Source organism: Elgaria multicarinata, chromosome 7 (assembly GCF_023053635.1).
Source record: "Elgaria multicarinata webbii isolate HBS135686 ecotype San Diego chromosome 7, rElgMul1.1.pri, whole genome shotgun sequence".
NCBI lineage: Eukaryota > Metazoa > Chordata > Lepidosauria > Squamata > Anguidae > Elgaria > Elgaria multicarinata.
This window is the reverse complement of record NC_086177.1, coordinates 88087304-88102998: the sequence shown is the minus strand read 5'-3', so window position 1 is coordinate 88102998 and position 15695 is coordinate 88087304.

Here is a 15695-nt window from a genome sequence, read left to right as displayed (position 1 = left end):
TATAGCACCATTAACTTTTATTACAGCTTATATCTGATCTTTTTGAAAGATGGTTAAAGGGGGGGGGGGAGTGTGAGAGACATCCTGGAGGTTTATGACGTAGTGTAAAGGACCCGCAAAGATCTGTGGATAACCAATCACAAGCATGCAATAAATTGCTCATGTAGAGAAGTTCTGTGTACCCTCCCCTTAAAAAAACACAACACGTTGCATTTTGTGGGTAAAAGTAATAGTGCAATCCTATTTATGTTTTTTTCAGAAGTAAGCTCCTCTGTGTTCAGTGGTACTTACTTCCTTGCAGCTGGTTTTAGGATTGCACCCTAGATATGGCCAAATGAAAAAGCAGGTTATTTGTACTTTTTAAAAAATGCTTTTAGAAATATAGAAAAAAATGGCCCCATTTAGACAACACGCTAAACCATGCTGCTTAACCACAAAATGGTTAACAGAATGCAGTATGCATCCAATTAACAATTTTGTGGTTAAACAGCATGGTTTAGCGTGTTGTCTGAATGGGGCCAATGTGTTTTGAACTTAACATTTAAAAAGTGGGGTGGTATAACAGATCCTGTTTCTTGGCAGATTCTAATTTAATACAAATGTGCCTATTTCTGTCTTTTAATATCAGACAGTATAATCTGAATCAGGCTTCAGATTCAAATTCCGGCAGGCTTGCTTAAATTTAAACTTCTCTTTTATTCATGTAGGATATAGTATTAATTTAATTCTTTAATTTCACACTCCTGATTAAAAACAGTATTGCTGATTGGTGGAAGATCACCTTTGGCATTACAGTGCAATCCTATGCATGTTTACTTGAAAGCAAGCCCCACAGTGTTCAAAGGGCCTACTCCCAAGTAACTGTACATAGGGTTGTGCTGTGAGTCTGCTTGGTGGTTTCTTTTTAAAGGATGTATTAGGAAGATGCATTCTTCACCGTAAAATCTAATCCCCACCCCACCCCAAGCACACTTTGTAAGATTTGAATTTCATATTTGACCCTTAGATGAAACAGAAGAAAAATAACTAACACTCATAGCATTTCTGTTATTGGCTATATTTGACTACCTCATCTGAACACAAGATCATGGTGTAGTTTTTCAGAAGTGTTAAACTTGCCATCTGCGACATTAAGAGGCTGTAGCCAATCTGGATTTGTTTCCAAGAAGTTACAGCTAGTGCAAAGAAGATGCAAAGAACGCTTCTGCAAAATGTTGTCGGTTATTTATTATTTTCACGTACAGGAAAGTACCAGACGTTCCAAACGCAGGAGTAGGAACATGCAACCAAAAACAGAACTACATTTTGTAGCCTCCTCATGGCAGCTGCTCTGTACAGTAGGGTGGCCACTTATATGTATTACCAAAGAGAAAGGGGAGTGGATGAGGGAGAAATGCATCACCTAAAAAAGAGGACAAAAGCGGGCACAGTTTTGCATAAATCTGGAAAGTATTACTATAATTTAAATAAGAATACAATATATCTTACCATAGCGGGGATGACATGTGTGTGTGTGCGCGCGCAAATGAACTGTGGATCTGATCAGGGGTGGATCTGTGTGCTTGTTCAGTCATGTGCTAACTGTTGATGGGCACCTTCAAGGCCCCCTGCAATCCCTTCTCATGGTCCTTTATCTTAAATCTGGATTTGGACGGACAGTCCTTCAGAGTGAAGATGCCTTCAGATGGAGGACTGTTCTCTGACAGGCAACTGGTCAAATAAGAAGACTGTCCTCTGTAAAGTAGGAGGACATGTGGCTACCCGAGGAAGCTGTCCTATCCCTGACTTAGACCTTTGGCCCATCTAGCCCAGTATTGCTGACACTGACTGGCCGCTGGTCTTAGGAAGAGACAGGCCTTTCTCAGCCCTCTTTCCCAAGATTCTTTAACTGAATCTAGTGTACAATATAGTGTATCCTTTAACTAGTGTACAGAGCCCTAAGCAACTTGGGACCAGGATACCTGAGAGAGTGCCTTCTCCCTTACCAACCTGCCTGGTCACGTAGGTCATTAAAGAAGATGCAGTCCTGGTGGTCCCACATAGATCTTTGGTCTGGCTGGAGTCCACCAGAAGAAGAGCCTTTAGTGTGGTGGCCTGTGGTGATGTGAAAACTCTCCTCATGTTGGTAGCAACTTACACGTTAAGCTGTGCTATTTCAACAGTAACTCACTATTTTTAAGAGCACATGAGCTATATCGATTTGACAGCTTCGTGTGTAGCAATATGTGCGTGGGAACCTGCCTTATACTGAGTTAGACCATTGGTTCATTTAGCCCAGTATTGCCTTCTTTGATTAGAAGTGGCTTTCCAGGGTCTCAGGAAGGGGTTTCTCCCACCGCCCACTGCTGGACCCTTTCACTGGAGATGCTCGAGGTTGAACCTTCTGCAAGCAAAGCATGTGCATTACTACTGAGCTATGGCCCCATCTTTGTATGGAGTGGGACCACTGCCCATTTTGGAGGGCACCAATTGCACATTATAGCCACCTTGTAGAACAGCTGCTATGTAATATCCTGAAGGTTTGCTGAGCACTGACTATTGCGCATGTACATCATGCTAGTTTATGACCTATGTCTATGGAGCGCAGCCAAAATAATTATGCCAAGTGTTGAATCTGGGACCTTCTACATGCAAAACATGGTCTACTAGTGGGTTACTACCATCACATGAAGAGAATCCAGTGTGGTGTAGCAGGTAGGAGGAGCTTGGATAGGATGACCACTTATGAATCACCAGAAAATAGGAAACAACTCATCAAGAAAAGAGGACAAAAGAAAATACCAATTTGCATAAAAATTGCATATGTTAATTTATAGAGAGAGATGCAAATTTAGGGATGATGATGATTTAGATAAAAAAAATACAGTACATCTCACCATAGTGGGGAAGACTATGATCAGGTGGCTTGCATGCCAGCTCAGTCTGCTGTCAAGGTGCTTCTGCTCTTCGTTCTGATGGTTCTTTATCACTATACCAGACTTGGACTGGACAGGCCTTCGCATGGAGGACACCGTCATCCATTTTATTCATTCATTACATTCCTATACCACCCTGCTTACAATATGTGGTAAGTGACAGAGGGCTGCTTCTCCGGCATAACTGCATTTACTGGTAAACACAGAACATGTCAGAGCACAGTGGGCAAATGTTTTGATAATAATCTTTCGCTGCAGTCTTTCCGGGGTCATAGGAGAGGAAGAACAGGTGCAAGAGAACAGTGCCCGCAGCAGTAGCTGCAGCAAGAACACCTGGTGGACCAGGGAAGAGCACAAGAACTCCATCCCCTCCGCCAGCATTTCCCTTTTCAGCCATCTGCACTCTCAAGAAGAAGGCTGAAGGCAAAACCTTATACGTGATGCCTCCACCCACCCCTGTGCCTCCAACAGCCGTGACCCTGGAGAGTCCTAAAGGAAGAACTGGAGGAGAAGGCTGGCTAGTAGTCCTGATGGCTATGGGCTACCTCCGGTATCCGAGGCAATAAGCCTATATACACCAGTTCCTGGGGAGCAGGGGCAGTAGGGTGCTGTTGCACCTATGTCCTGCTTGCAGGTTCCTAGTCAACAGCTGGTTGGCCACTGTGTGAACAGAGTGCTGGACTAGATGGACCCTCAGTCTGATCCAGCATGGGTCTTCTTATGTAAGAGAACTATCAACATCATCTGCTCAGAGTATCAGTAATGGACCACTTGGTGACTGGGAAGAGAACTCTGCAAAACGTCTGCCCTTCAGAACCTCCCTTTGCTGCCCCCACCATTGAGGGGAGCAGAACAATGAGCCACATAATGTCAACCATCGACTGCATCTGGTATTCCGGATCTGTCAGTGTGCACCATCCATCTGATTTAGTCATTCTTTCCATTTCATTTTTATTGCTTAACCATTGCAAAGCTTTCAGAAAAACAACAACCTAAAACTCAGACGATAAGTTGCTTTAAAAATGTCCAAATATTTCCAACACAATCAATTACATTGGCAGTTCAATCCTATACTTGTCTACATAAGAAGTAAGTTCCATTGAGTCAAGTCGGTATTACTTCCACGGAAACTGTGTATAAGAGATTGCAGCCTTCGTGGAGTTGATCCTCCACTTGACCAGTCCCATAACAGAGACATGAGTTATATGGAATTTTAGATCATTTTAATAAATAATAACAGCCTTCCCCCCTCGAGATGTGTTGGACTGCAACTCCCATCATTCCCAGCCAGCATGGGATACCAAGTTAAAGAAGGCGTCTCTAAAACTTCAGGTGGCACAAGCTGAAATCTATCAAAAGCAGGGCCAGTGTCAAGGGTAGGCATGGTAGGGCAGCAGCTGAGGGCCCACACCCTGGGAGGGCCCTGTTGACAAGAACACCTGGATTTGTTTCTCCTCTTCACCACTGCAACTTGCTTGTTTACCTGCTTCTTGCTCTGGTTCAGACAATGGTAGTGGTGGTGGTGGTAAGGAGAAGCAGGAGATGCTGCTGCCTGCCTGCTCCCTGTCTATCAAGGAAGCAAGTGATAGCAATGATAAGAAAGAGGCCGAGAAGTGATAGCAGCTGGTCATGAAAGTAGTGAGAAGGTGGACTCACTGAGAAAAGGGGGGCATTGAGGCTGCATTGCCTAGGGTGACCATCAGAGAGTTGAGTTTGGGACTCTGCAAGCCAAGAATGCAACACCTCAGAAGGCCAAGCCTAGGGTGACCATATGGAAAAGAGGACCGGGGTCCCATATTTTTCACAATTGCATAGAAAAGAGAATTTTAGCAGGTGTTATTTGTATGCATGCAGCACCTGGTGAAATTCCCTCCTCATCACAACTGTTAAAGCTGCAAGAGCCCTGCCCTCGTAACCAGATACAAAAGAGGGCAGGGCTCCTGCAGCTGTGAGTGTTGTGATGGCAAAGGAATTTCACCAGGTGCTGCATGCATACAAATAACACCTGCTAAAATTCCCCTTTCTCTACAACTGTTAAAGATACAGGAGCCCTGTCCTCCTTTTCATATGGTCACCCTAGCTCTTGTCCAAGAGCCCTCAAAACCTTGGAGCTGACACTGAGCAAGAGGATTTTATTGTTGGGAACCACTTTGAGAAACATCATGTTGAAAAGTGGTATACAAATACTGTAAATTAAAAACATAAATTAGGCAACGAATTGTTCCTGCGCGCCCTCCAAAGAATACCAGGGCCGATAGTCGAATGGGGATGGGCTAGGCAGGAAATTGGTGAGCCTCGGCCTTGATGTAACTGGGGTTTTCAGAGGGCTGTTAGATACTATATTACTTTGCTAAGGCAGCAGAGGTTCTCAAATGGTTATTAATTGCAGTTTTATTGTGTTTATATTTTTATTGCTTTTAATATTTAACTTTTTCTATGTATTTTATTGTTGAAAGCCGCCTTGTGAGAGCTTCTGCTCTGAAAGTCAGCCAAGAAATGTTTTAAACAAATAATAAATAAAGTGTGGATCAGGTTGAGGAGTGGCATCAATAAAGGGTGGCATCAGGTTGAGGAGAAGACACTGGCCTCCTCCTGCCTTGGTTCCTTATGTCATTCTGAACGAGATTGATCATGGGGTGGCCCACTGATGGTCTATGAGATCCATTCTGGTGGTCTGCAAAAATGTTATGGAATCATTGAGAATATCTGTTCGCAGCCTTGCACTTGATTCCCGCTCTCACACCCAACGATGGAGATCAAGGCTGGTTTTGATCAGAGCCGGATGATCAAAACCAGCTAGCTTTTCAAAATACAGTGCTACTTATTTTTCTTTTAAAACAGACCAGTTATGGGCATCTTTCTCAGTGGTCTAGTGTCGGTGCTGTGATTTTCACCATTTGGGGCTGGTTTTGATGAGGATGACAGTGCTGAAGGGGGAAATGTTATTAAAATATAAGTAATATAGGTGCTTTGATTTGTAGAACAACAACAAAGAGTTTGGGAACTGTTGATGTAGTGCATCTTACACCATCCTTTAGGTTAGTGAGCCAAAAGAACACTCTGAAGGAGGGAGGGACCATGATGTTAACCTATAGTTAACAAGGCCAGACTTCAGGCTAATTGGTATTTGAAATATAGCTGCAAATATAGCTGGAAGCCTCACAGTGGCTGGGGGGAAATGGGTGTTGATATGGATTGACTTGCCCCTCCTCTTCACCCATGCAACCTGCTTGTTCACCTGCCTCTCGCTCTGGCCCAGACAACAGAGGTGGTGATGCCACAGCCTACTTGCTCACTGGTTCTGCCTGTCAAGCCAGCAAGTGGTAGCAATGATGAGAAAGGAGACGAGGCTCAATAGCCACTGGTGACAATGGTCGTGAGAAGGTAGACTCATTGATAGGGTGACCATATGAAAAGGAGGACAGGCCTCCTGTATCTTTAACAGTTGTATAGAAAAAGGAATTTCAGCAGGTGTCGTTTGAATGCATGCCCCTGGTGAAATTCCCTCTTCATCACAATTGTTAAAGCTGCAGGAGCCCTGCCCTCTTTTGTATCTGGTTACTCTTGCATGACACCTGCTGAATTTCCCTTTTCTATGCAACTGTTAAAGATACAGGATCCCTGACCTCATTTTCATATGGTCACCTTAAGATTCAATGAAGGAGGGCGCTCACTGAAGGGGACTTGGCCAGGGACCCTGAAAAACCTGGAGCCGGCCCTGTGGAGCCCCTGGGGTTAATGTGTCTATTGCTGTCAGAAAACGTACAAGGAAAACACCTGTTTTCTTTGTGATGATTGTAATCCATGAGATGAAAAGGACTCTCACCGAAGCAAGCCTCGCCCTTCCTGAGTGGGCCTTGTTCTTTTAAGCTGGTGTCTGGAGATGCTTTTGGAATGTTGATGATTATGCCTCATGAATATTTATGGACTCCTTCCTATTCTTCCTCCCCCAGTGATTGAAAGGTAAAGTGTCTTCGACTGAAAGCCAGCTCTGACTCTCGCTACAGCAAGCAGCCATCAGCTACAGGAGGGAGGATAGAAAGCGGGGTGGTGGGGGTGGCATCAGGTTGAGGAGAAGACACTGGCCTCCTCCTGCCTTGGTTCCTTATGTCATTCTGAACGAGATTGAAAACAACAAATATCTGAGACCATCCCCACCCGCAGTCAAGATGTCGTAATCCTGAAATAAAGCCAGTTCGTTAAACCAACAGCTCACAACTGCTTTCATCCAAAATGCCTCTGCACCCATTTTTTCACACTTTGGCTAACAAGTCTTAACCCATCCCATTGTGCCATTCTGCCATGTTTTCTAGAACAAACAAACAGCCCGACCCCATGCACCTTTTCTCAGAAGTAAGTTCCATGGTGTGATATAGGACTTACTTCCAAAGAATTGCACATAGAATCGCAGACTAAGGCTAGATCTACACTACTGCTTTACAGTGGTATTGAAGTGCACTGATCAGTATTGGGCCACAATCTACATTCCATATACTGCTTTCATAGTGTTATTTCCTGCTTTTTACTCCACGTTTGTAATGATTTGACACAAGGTGTAGATCTGGCCACGGGCTACAGTCCTCAAACCATGTACCTTGGATTTGTCTGACTGCAGCCAACAGGACTGCACTGGAGTAAGTAAGCAGAACCAAAATCCAATCTTCAGTCTGCAATCCTATGCACACATACACATATTTGGGAGTAAGTGCCAATTAACTCAGTAGAACTTATATCTGAGTAAAGATGGATTTGATTCTGTTGCTCAGCTTCTACTAGTTCAAATTCCAAGGTTTTGAAAGCTCCATGGGTTGGTGTTCTTTTTAAACTTAGGATTGCTCCCCACAACCCCCGCCCCCTAGGCAGGGCTTCTGTATCATTAATCATTGTGTGGAACTGTTACCCAGCATGGGGAGGCAGCTATGCAAGATGGAAACATAGGAACCAGCCTTACACCCAGACGTGGTTTTATTTTATATTCCATGGGAAGCAGTGCCCCCACTACAGCTTGCATTACTCACAGTGACTCAGACATCAGGCCATTCATCCCTATAGTTCAGTATGGTCGACACTGACTGGCAGCAGCTCTCCAGGGTTTCAGACAAAAGCGTTTGCTGATCCTACCTACTTGGAGATGCCAGGGATTGAACCGGGGGCCTTTTGCTCTTCCACTGAGCTACAGCCCTAATGATGTACAAGAGCTTTGTCTCAAAAATGTGCAGCCCTGTGTTGAAGATTTGCTAAGAAAAACAACACCCTCCTTCTCACATACTGTCTATGATTCAGTGCCTCCAGAACAGAAAGCAAACAAGCTATATTTACAATGGTGTGTATATTTATTGATGCACCTGTGATGGTATGTCATGCCAGAAGCAATTTCTTCAATTATGGGGATGTCTTGTATGAATTGCACAGAATGTAGCCTATTGAAGAGTGAGGGCCTTTTCCCAGGTGACCTCTGCACTGTGGGAGCCACTGTAGCGTGACTCCTTCCTGAGGTCATATGAGAGAACTGAAGCCATAGGACAGGCTTCCCCAACCTGGACGCCCCCTCTGATGTGTTGGACTACAACTCCCATGATTGGTCGTGCTGGTTGGGGATGTTGGGAATTGTAGTCCAACATATCTGGAGGTTGGGGAAGGCTGCCGTAAGGCAGTAGGGTTGCATTTCCTCCCATGCCAGTATTGTTCCAGTTTACAGGAGGGGTAACAACGGTGTGGGGAGGATCCACAGCCTGCCCTTGGCCCAGAGCAAGAGGAGCTGTGTTGAAGCGGCTCCTGCAAGACAATAAGGTAGTAGACTGAGGTGTTTCCAGATGGTGGGGTCCTAGCAGTGGCTGCTGGTGCCCATTGGGGCTGGTGAGGCAGAGGAGAAGGCAGATGCTCAATATGCTACAGAGATTGCCAAAGGAGTACAGGAGACCATGTGTGACACTCGGAAGCCGTGGGGCAAATGCACCTGGTCGTAGGGGGACACGTGTTCTGTGGTTTTATCTGTACGCCGCCCTGAGATACTAGTGATATAGGGTGGGATACAAATGTTTCAATTAATAAATAAATATAAATAAGTGATCCAAATACAGACCTGCCTCTGGGTCCTGGCATTAACTATTGGAAAGCATGGTGTAGCAGCAATTCCATCTTTTCTTGTTTAACTGATTTTCCACGGTAAGAAAAAAGACAGAAGAAGTGGTGGAAGATGGAGGAGGATGTCTGGACCCCCATGAAATTCTGTGAGTGAAGCAGAGCGATGGCATGAGGAGAGGCTTGTCTGGAAGCACCACTGACCTCCTGATGACTGTACCATTTAGGAACGTAGGAAGCTGCCTTACACTGAGTCAGACCATTGGTCCATCTAGCCCAGTATTGTCAACACTGAGTGGCAGCGGCTCTCCAGGATTCTTTCCTAGCCCTCCTTGAAAATACTGGGGATTGAACCTGGGACCTTTTGCATGCAAAGCAGGGACTCTAACCCTGAGCCACAGACACACACACACACAACCCCCCACTTCAGGCAGAAGGGATGAGTTGGGAGTGAGTGTATTGCGTTTTTGTCTGCTCTGCATGTAAACGGTGTCAGTGTTCGTTTGTTTTTGGGCATGGTAAACATTAAAATAATATTGATCCCACATGATCCTACTGTCTTAAAATAGCGCAGTGCAGAATTCGACCTCCCCTTTCTGCACAGCATGCAGTTTGGCTCTGACACCTTGAAACATGCTGCACATTAGCATTCATTTGCACAATTAACGCTGGCTGGGGGATTATGGGAGTTGCAGTTCCTCACGTATGGAGGCATCAGGTTGGAGAAGGCTGATATGGGCTATTAACTCCCCCCCCCATCCCATCTTTTGTCCCTACAGTAATGCTGAAACAGCAGTCCTGCAAAATTTCTCCTGTTGTGGGAGGAGCTCTGTTTTGAATCAATGCCTCTGAAGATAAAAACCAAACTACAATCAATTTTTAAGGTAGTTATGTCACACGTCATAATGTCTGGGATGGAAATATCTATCTTATGTTTCTCTCTCCCTTTTTCGCGCAGGAGGTCCTGATTCACACCAGGAAGGATGGAACGGGCGGGCGGGCGGACACACACACACAGAGGTGCTCTGTTAACGACAGGTAAAACTCCTTTATCTCTGTCCTCCACCCCACCTCCCATGCTACCCGGTTATTTTGCTCACGATCATGAAATCTCTCAGCTGCTGAGTGGGTGACACAAGAAACGTGCCGTGCATCGTGCACCCGCACAGACTGATGCTGCATTTATTGCTGAGCCCACCAGATGGCGTAAGGCAGTGAACCAGAGTAAAATTTCTGCAGTTCTGTTGCATGCTATTTCATTGTTTAAACCGGAGCTGGGCAGGGTGAGTATCAAACGGTATAGTTACAAACCAAGGAGAATAATGGAATCTTTGACTCGAAGAGACAAATTAATCAGGAAGTAAAAGTTATTGTATGCTACCTATGAAAGCCACAGTAAACAGAATGGTGGGGGTTTGTTGTTGTTGTTTTGGTGCTTTGTTATAATAAAGCTTGTAGGTTGTTAAGCATCAAGGTGATCCCAATCTGTGAAGCAGGCTGCCCAATGTCAAAACCAGAGGGATTTGCTTGCGAGTGGCTAAATGGCTTCACAGCACTTCGCTGATAAAGTCTGACAAAGCCTACTGACTGCCTCCTGATCATTAAGGGTGCAGTTTTCAAAGCCACTTTTATTACACACTTGTCCCAGTAGCCTCAATAGTCTCTCAACGCACATGATGCAGTAACTCTGCTGCAGCTAAGCGGATTTGGGGCTGCTCAGTATCAGTGGGAACCCTACCCCCGAAGGGCAGGCACATTGAAAGGGGGTTACACATTTCCTACTTCGCACAGCCATGCTGGCTGAGGATAATAGGAGTTGTAGTCCAACACCTCTGGAAGGCGTATGGCTATGGAAAGCTCTGTCAGCCTGGCAACCTCCTCTTTCTCTTGCTCCAACTGGGGAGGGTTCATCCACGGGTGGGAGGCTGAAGCTCATTGCCAGCAAAGAAGCAGCCTGAATTAGGAGCTTACGTTTGTATACCTTTCCACTATAAAATAACCTTTGGGCCATCCAATGTTGAGAACTACTAGGTGTGGAGGTTGTAGTGTTGGACTAAGACTGGGAAAACCCAGGTTCAACTCTCCACTCAACCATGAACCTCACTCAGTGACTTTGAGCCAGTCATGAAGTCCTAGCCTAACCTACCTCACAGAGTTCTTGAGTGTCTTTAAATGAGCATTTTATAGCACATTCAGGTCATTTTGACAACACTGTCAGCCTCCTGTGCATCTCCCGCTCCATTTCCTGGTTTTAGCAATAAAAAAATAAACCTCGGAAAACCCAACTCTTCTGAGATATATTGGTATTTGTCAGGATTTCCTGCCATGTGCAGGTGAAGTTGTGCTATAAAACACCCACTAGATCTCCCCCTTATGAAGAGTTCTGGCACTGCGTCTGACTCAAAGCTTCATTTTAGCATTTGGGTGGATGCAACATGACACCCATGGACTAATTTCAGAATTTCCACATTGGGTGGAGAGAGAGAGGGAGAAGGGATGGCATTGTCCACTTCTGGCTCTGACCTCACCCACACTAGCATACCCCACAACAAATTACCCATATGGAAATGCAGCCCTTGACAGGAAAAAAGAGTCTCCACCCATGTTTTAACACAAAGTGTTTTTATGCATGATGTTCCTGAATCGGATGCCCATGAATAGGTTACTTGAGCAACCCTAAACCAGACTTGATGATGAGAATTTCAGCTGACCTCAGGTGGGATTAATTGGCTGGCTTTGGTCTTATTCTATCTCCAGTGGTAAAGTAAGATTCAACTTCCAGACCAGTTGGGCTCTGTACTAGGGTAACCATATGAAAAGGACAGGGCTCCTGTGTCTTTAACAGTTGTGTAGAAAAGGGAATTTCAGTAGGTGTCATTTGTATGCATGCAGCCTCTGGTGAAATTCCCTCTTCATCACAACAGTTAAAGCTGCAGGAGCCCTGCCCTCTTTTGTATCTGGTTACTCTAGTATAGCTCCTACAGCTTTAAATGTTGTGATGAACATTCACCAGGTGCTGCATGCGTACAAATGACACCTGCTGAAATTCCCTTTTCTAGACAACTGCTAAAGATACAGGAGCCCTGTTCTCTTCATATGGTCACCCTACGAAAGCTGTCCCTCTCTGTCTGTCTACCTGGTGCCCTTCCTGCCTGCTCTAGTTTTCTTAGTGGTGATCCTAATCAAACCTACATTCCAGGTCCCTGATCCCTGGCATTGACACTGCTCCCAGCCCCATGCAGATGTTGACAACGTGATCTGCAGATCCTGCAGTGCAATTGCACACTGGTGCATTAATATGGGTGTGCAATCAACAACCTGTGGGCCAGTATTGATCATACGGGTCAGCTGTGCATCAGCGTCTCCAATTCTAAAATCATAAACTGTGATTAATTGGATTACACACTTTTCTGTACCCTAAACTGTAGGACTGGTTTTATTTATTTTTGGTGTTGATGGTGGGGGGTATCTGCAACTCCTTTTTCTTCTTTTTTAGCACTCTGTACCTCTTTTTCCTGTTTATTTTAACACTATGCATAAAGACATTAAGAGCTAAATAAGGTTTCAGATGAGGTTGTAAATCTTACTTTTTATGTTGTGAATGCTTAACAGAAACTATTGTATTAAGGGCCGAGGAAATTGGCACCAATCAGGGAGAGGGCTCCTGATTTCAAACATCTTGGTTACTTAATTAGCCTCATTGCTGATGACACTGTCATTAGCTCAAAAAACTTGTTAGGAAGGGAAGAGTGCCAAGGAGTGGGTTTAGAGCCAAATTCCATGTTTGACTGTCATCAACAAATTGTAACTGCCATTAAGAGTGCAGCGCTGTACGTTCACATTGTACTCTACAGTGACAGGTGTACTTCCATCCTCTTCCAACTCTACTATTCTATGATTCTTTGAAGCGTTTATATGCCTTAGAGCAATGTGGTGCCCGCAGGTGCACTGGCATCCGCCAAAATCCCCCAGTATGCCCACAAGACCACTTTCCCTTATCGTTATTAAAATCAATGGAGTGATATTTGACTTTAACAGAGATGGGCAAAAGGGTGCCCTGCCAAAAGGTGGCTTGAGAGTGGCAATATGTGGGGTGGGGGGTGGGGGGAGGAGCCCATGCCTCATCGGGACTCTTGGATCAACAGGATCCTCGGCAGTTCATGGACTTCCTCCCCCTGCAGCCATGTTTTGGCAGGGGACCCTTTCCCCCACTTCTATTAAAGTCAGTGGAATGACATTCCTTTTGCAAAGTAAATTTGCATAGGATTGCAGCATAAAGTTCTTCTCCTTCCCTTCCCTGTGGAAACAGAAGCTGGGAAATTAAAAAGCCAATTCATCACTAAGCCCTGCCAGCCATGCTGAACAGGAAGTAATAAAAAACGAAGGATCTCTAAGGAGGAGCATCTTATTAAAGGTGCTTCTAAAGGTGCATCTATTAGCCCTTAGATGCCTCACTTTGCCAATCCAATCTAGACAAGTTGGGCTGCCGTCCACAAATCAGGTCTCAAGAAGATAACACAGAAAATGCTGGAATGCAACAACCTGGAAGCAGTATTGTCTGCATTCTCAGTAAAAAGTGAGTAATCAAAGGATAGCAATTCTAGAGAAAAAGACTAGTGTGGATGCAAGCTTAAAATGGCTCTTGGTCTAATGGGTTAATACAAACGTTAAATCTACATCATGCAGAATACTATTTGCATTACAAAAGTCTATGTTCTTCCGTGTGGATATTAGACTTTCATATAAATGGTGGATCAAACAATATAAGTAGTGGAAGAAACTCAAAAAATAATTTAAGGGCTCAATCCTATGTCCCCTAGACAGTGTCAAAGTCCGAAAAACTGTGCTCCCTCTCCCCTCCTCAGCTCCCTCATAGCTGGCACAGTTCTCTCTGCACCAGGTACAACTCCATGCTTGGAAACAGAGTGTGGAGATGGGGAAAGGGGGGCAGCCCTGGGGGAGGAAACTGAGGAAGCTGCTTTATGCAGCTTCTTATGTGCCGACCTTTCCAGCTCCAAAGCTCTGCAACTAGACAGGCAAAATTGCCCATGTAGCAAAACATGCAGGGTGGCCTGAGAATGGAGGCAAGGATTGCCTCCATGCTCCAGCCGCCCTGCATAAGAGTCATCAGCCTCTAGAGGTTTACAACTACCTCCATAAGATTGCATCCTAAACCTCATATCTGAAACTGTTGTAAGAGAGTGTCCTGGTTTTAGAAAGCCAAACAACACTGCCCAAACTGACATAAGTCATTTAGTTCTTTTAGTTCTGTCCTTTAGTTTAGACTTCTAGTTCTGTTGTTTTAAATGAGGTGTTGTATTTTAAGTCTTTGTATTGCTGCTAGGTTTTATTCTGGTTTTGCTTTTGTACTGTAATTTTAAGCTTTTAAGTTTTATATTTTATGCTGTATTTTGTGGTTTTGGTTGTTGTGAATTGCCCGGAGAGCTTCATAGAACAGCAGAGTTAGAAGGGGCCTTCAAGGCCATCGAGTCAAACCCCCTGCTCAATGCTATCAGGCGGTATAGAAACGTAATGAATGAATGAATAAATAAATAAATGTGTGTTTTATATTTTCAAATGTTACACACTTGCATAGAATGTAGCAAGTGGGACCTGCAACAAAATTGTTGCAGTGTGGAATGCTCCCATTTAGATTTCTAGCCAGCGATGTCCTCCTCCAAAATACACCATTCCCTTCTCCTTCACACAGCACATAGTTAAACTACAGAATTTGTTTCCACAAGATGCAGTGAGAGCTATCAACATGGATGGTTTTAAAAGAGGATTAGACAAATTCATGGAGCACTCTCTTGTCAATTCACAATTGCCTTATTACTATGAACTTAGTATTGGTGGATTTTTGAGACATTGAGAGAAATGTAAGTTAACTTACAATGCAACCATTTACATATCTATTCAGAAGTAAGCATTGATAGTTTTATTGATGGCTAGTGTTGGAGGAAATATCCCTCTCAATACCAGCTGCTGGGGAACACAAATGGGAATAATAATAATAATAATAATAATAATAATAATAATAATATGTTTATTAGTTTATTACCCGTCTCTCCCTCTGGATCGAGGCAGGGAACAACGCTAAATAAATTATAATACATAAAATTAGTTAAAAGAGCATATAAAACCAATACAATATTAAAATAACAATCACAACCTCTTAAAATTCTTAGGTTTAAAATTCATCTGGGAAGACTAGTAAAGACTAGTCCTTCCAGAGACTAGTCTTTACAGCTGTCTTAAACTCAGAGAGAGCATTAAGCTGACGAATCTCCTCTGGCAGGCCATTCCACAGTCTGGGGGAGGCAGAAGAAAAGGTCCTCTGGGTAACAGTTGCCAGCCTAGTTGTGGCTGACTGGAGTAAACCTTTCCCAGAGGACCCGAGTGTGTGAAGCGGATTGTATGGGAGAAGGCGATCCCACAGGTAACCTGGACCCAAACCATGTAGGGCTTTAAAGGTAATAACCAACACTTTATACTTTGCCCAGACACTAATTGGCAGCCAGTGAAGTGATTTTAAAGTTGGTGTAATATGGTCACCCTAGGCTGCCATATTTTGCACTAGTTGAAGTTTCCAGACTAGGCACAAAGGTAGCCCTATGTAGAGCACATTTCAGAAGTCAAGCCTCGAAGTTACCAGTGCATGCACTACTGTCTTTAGGTCTTCCAACTCTAGGAAGGGGC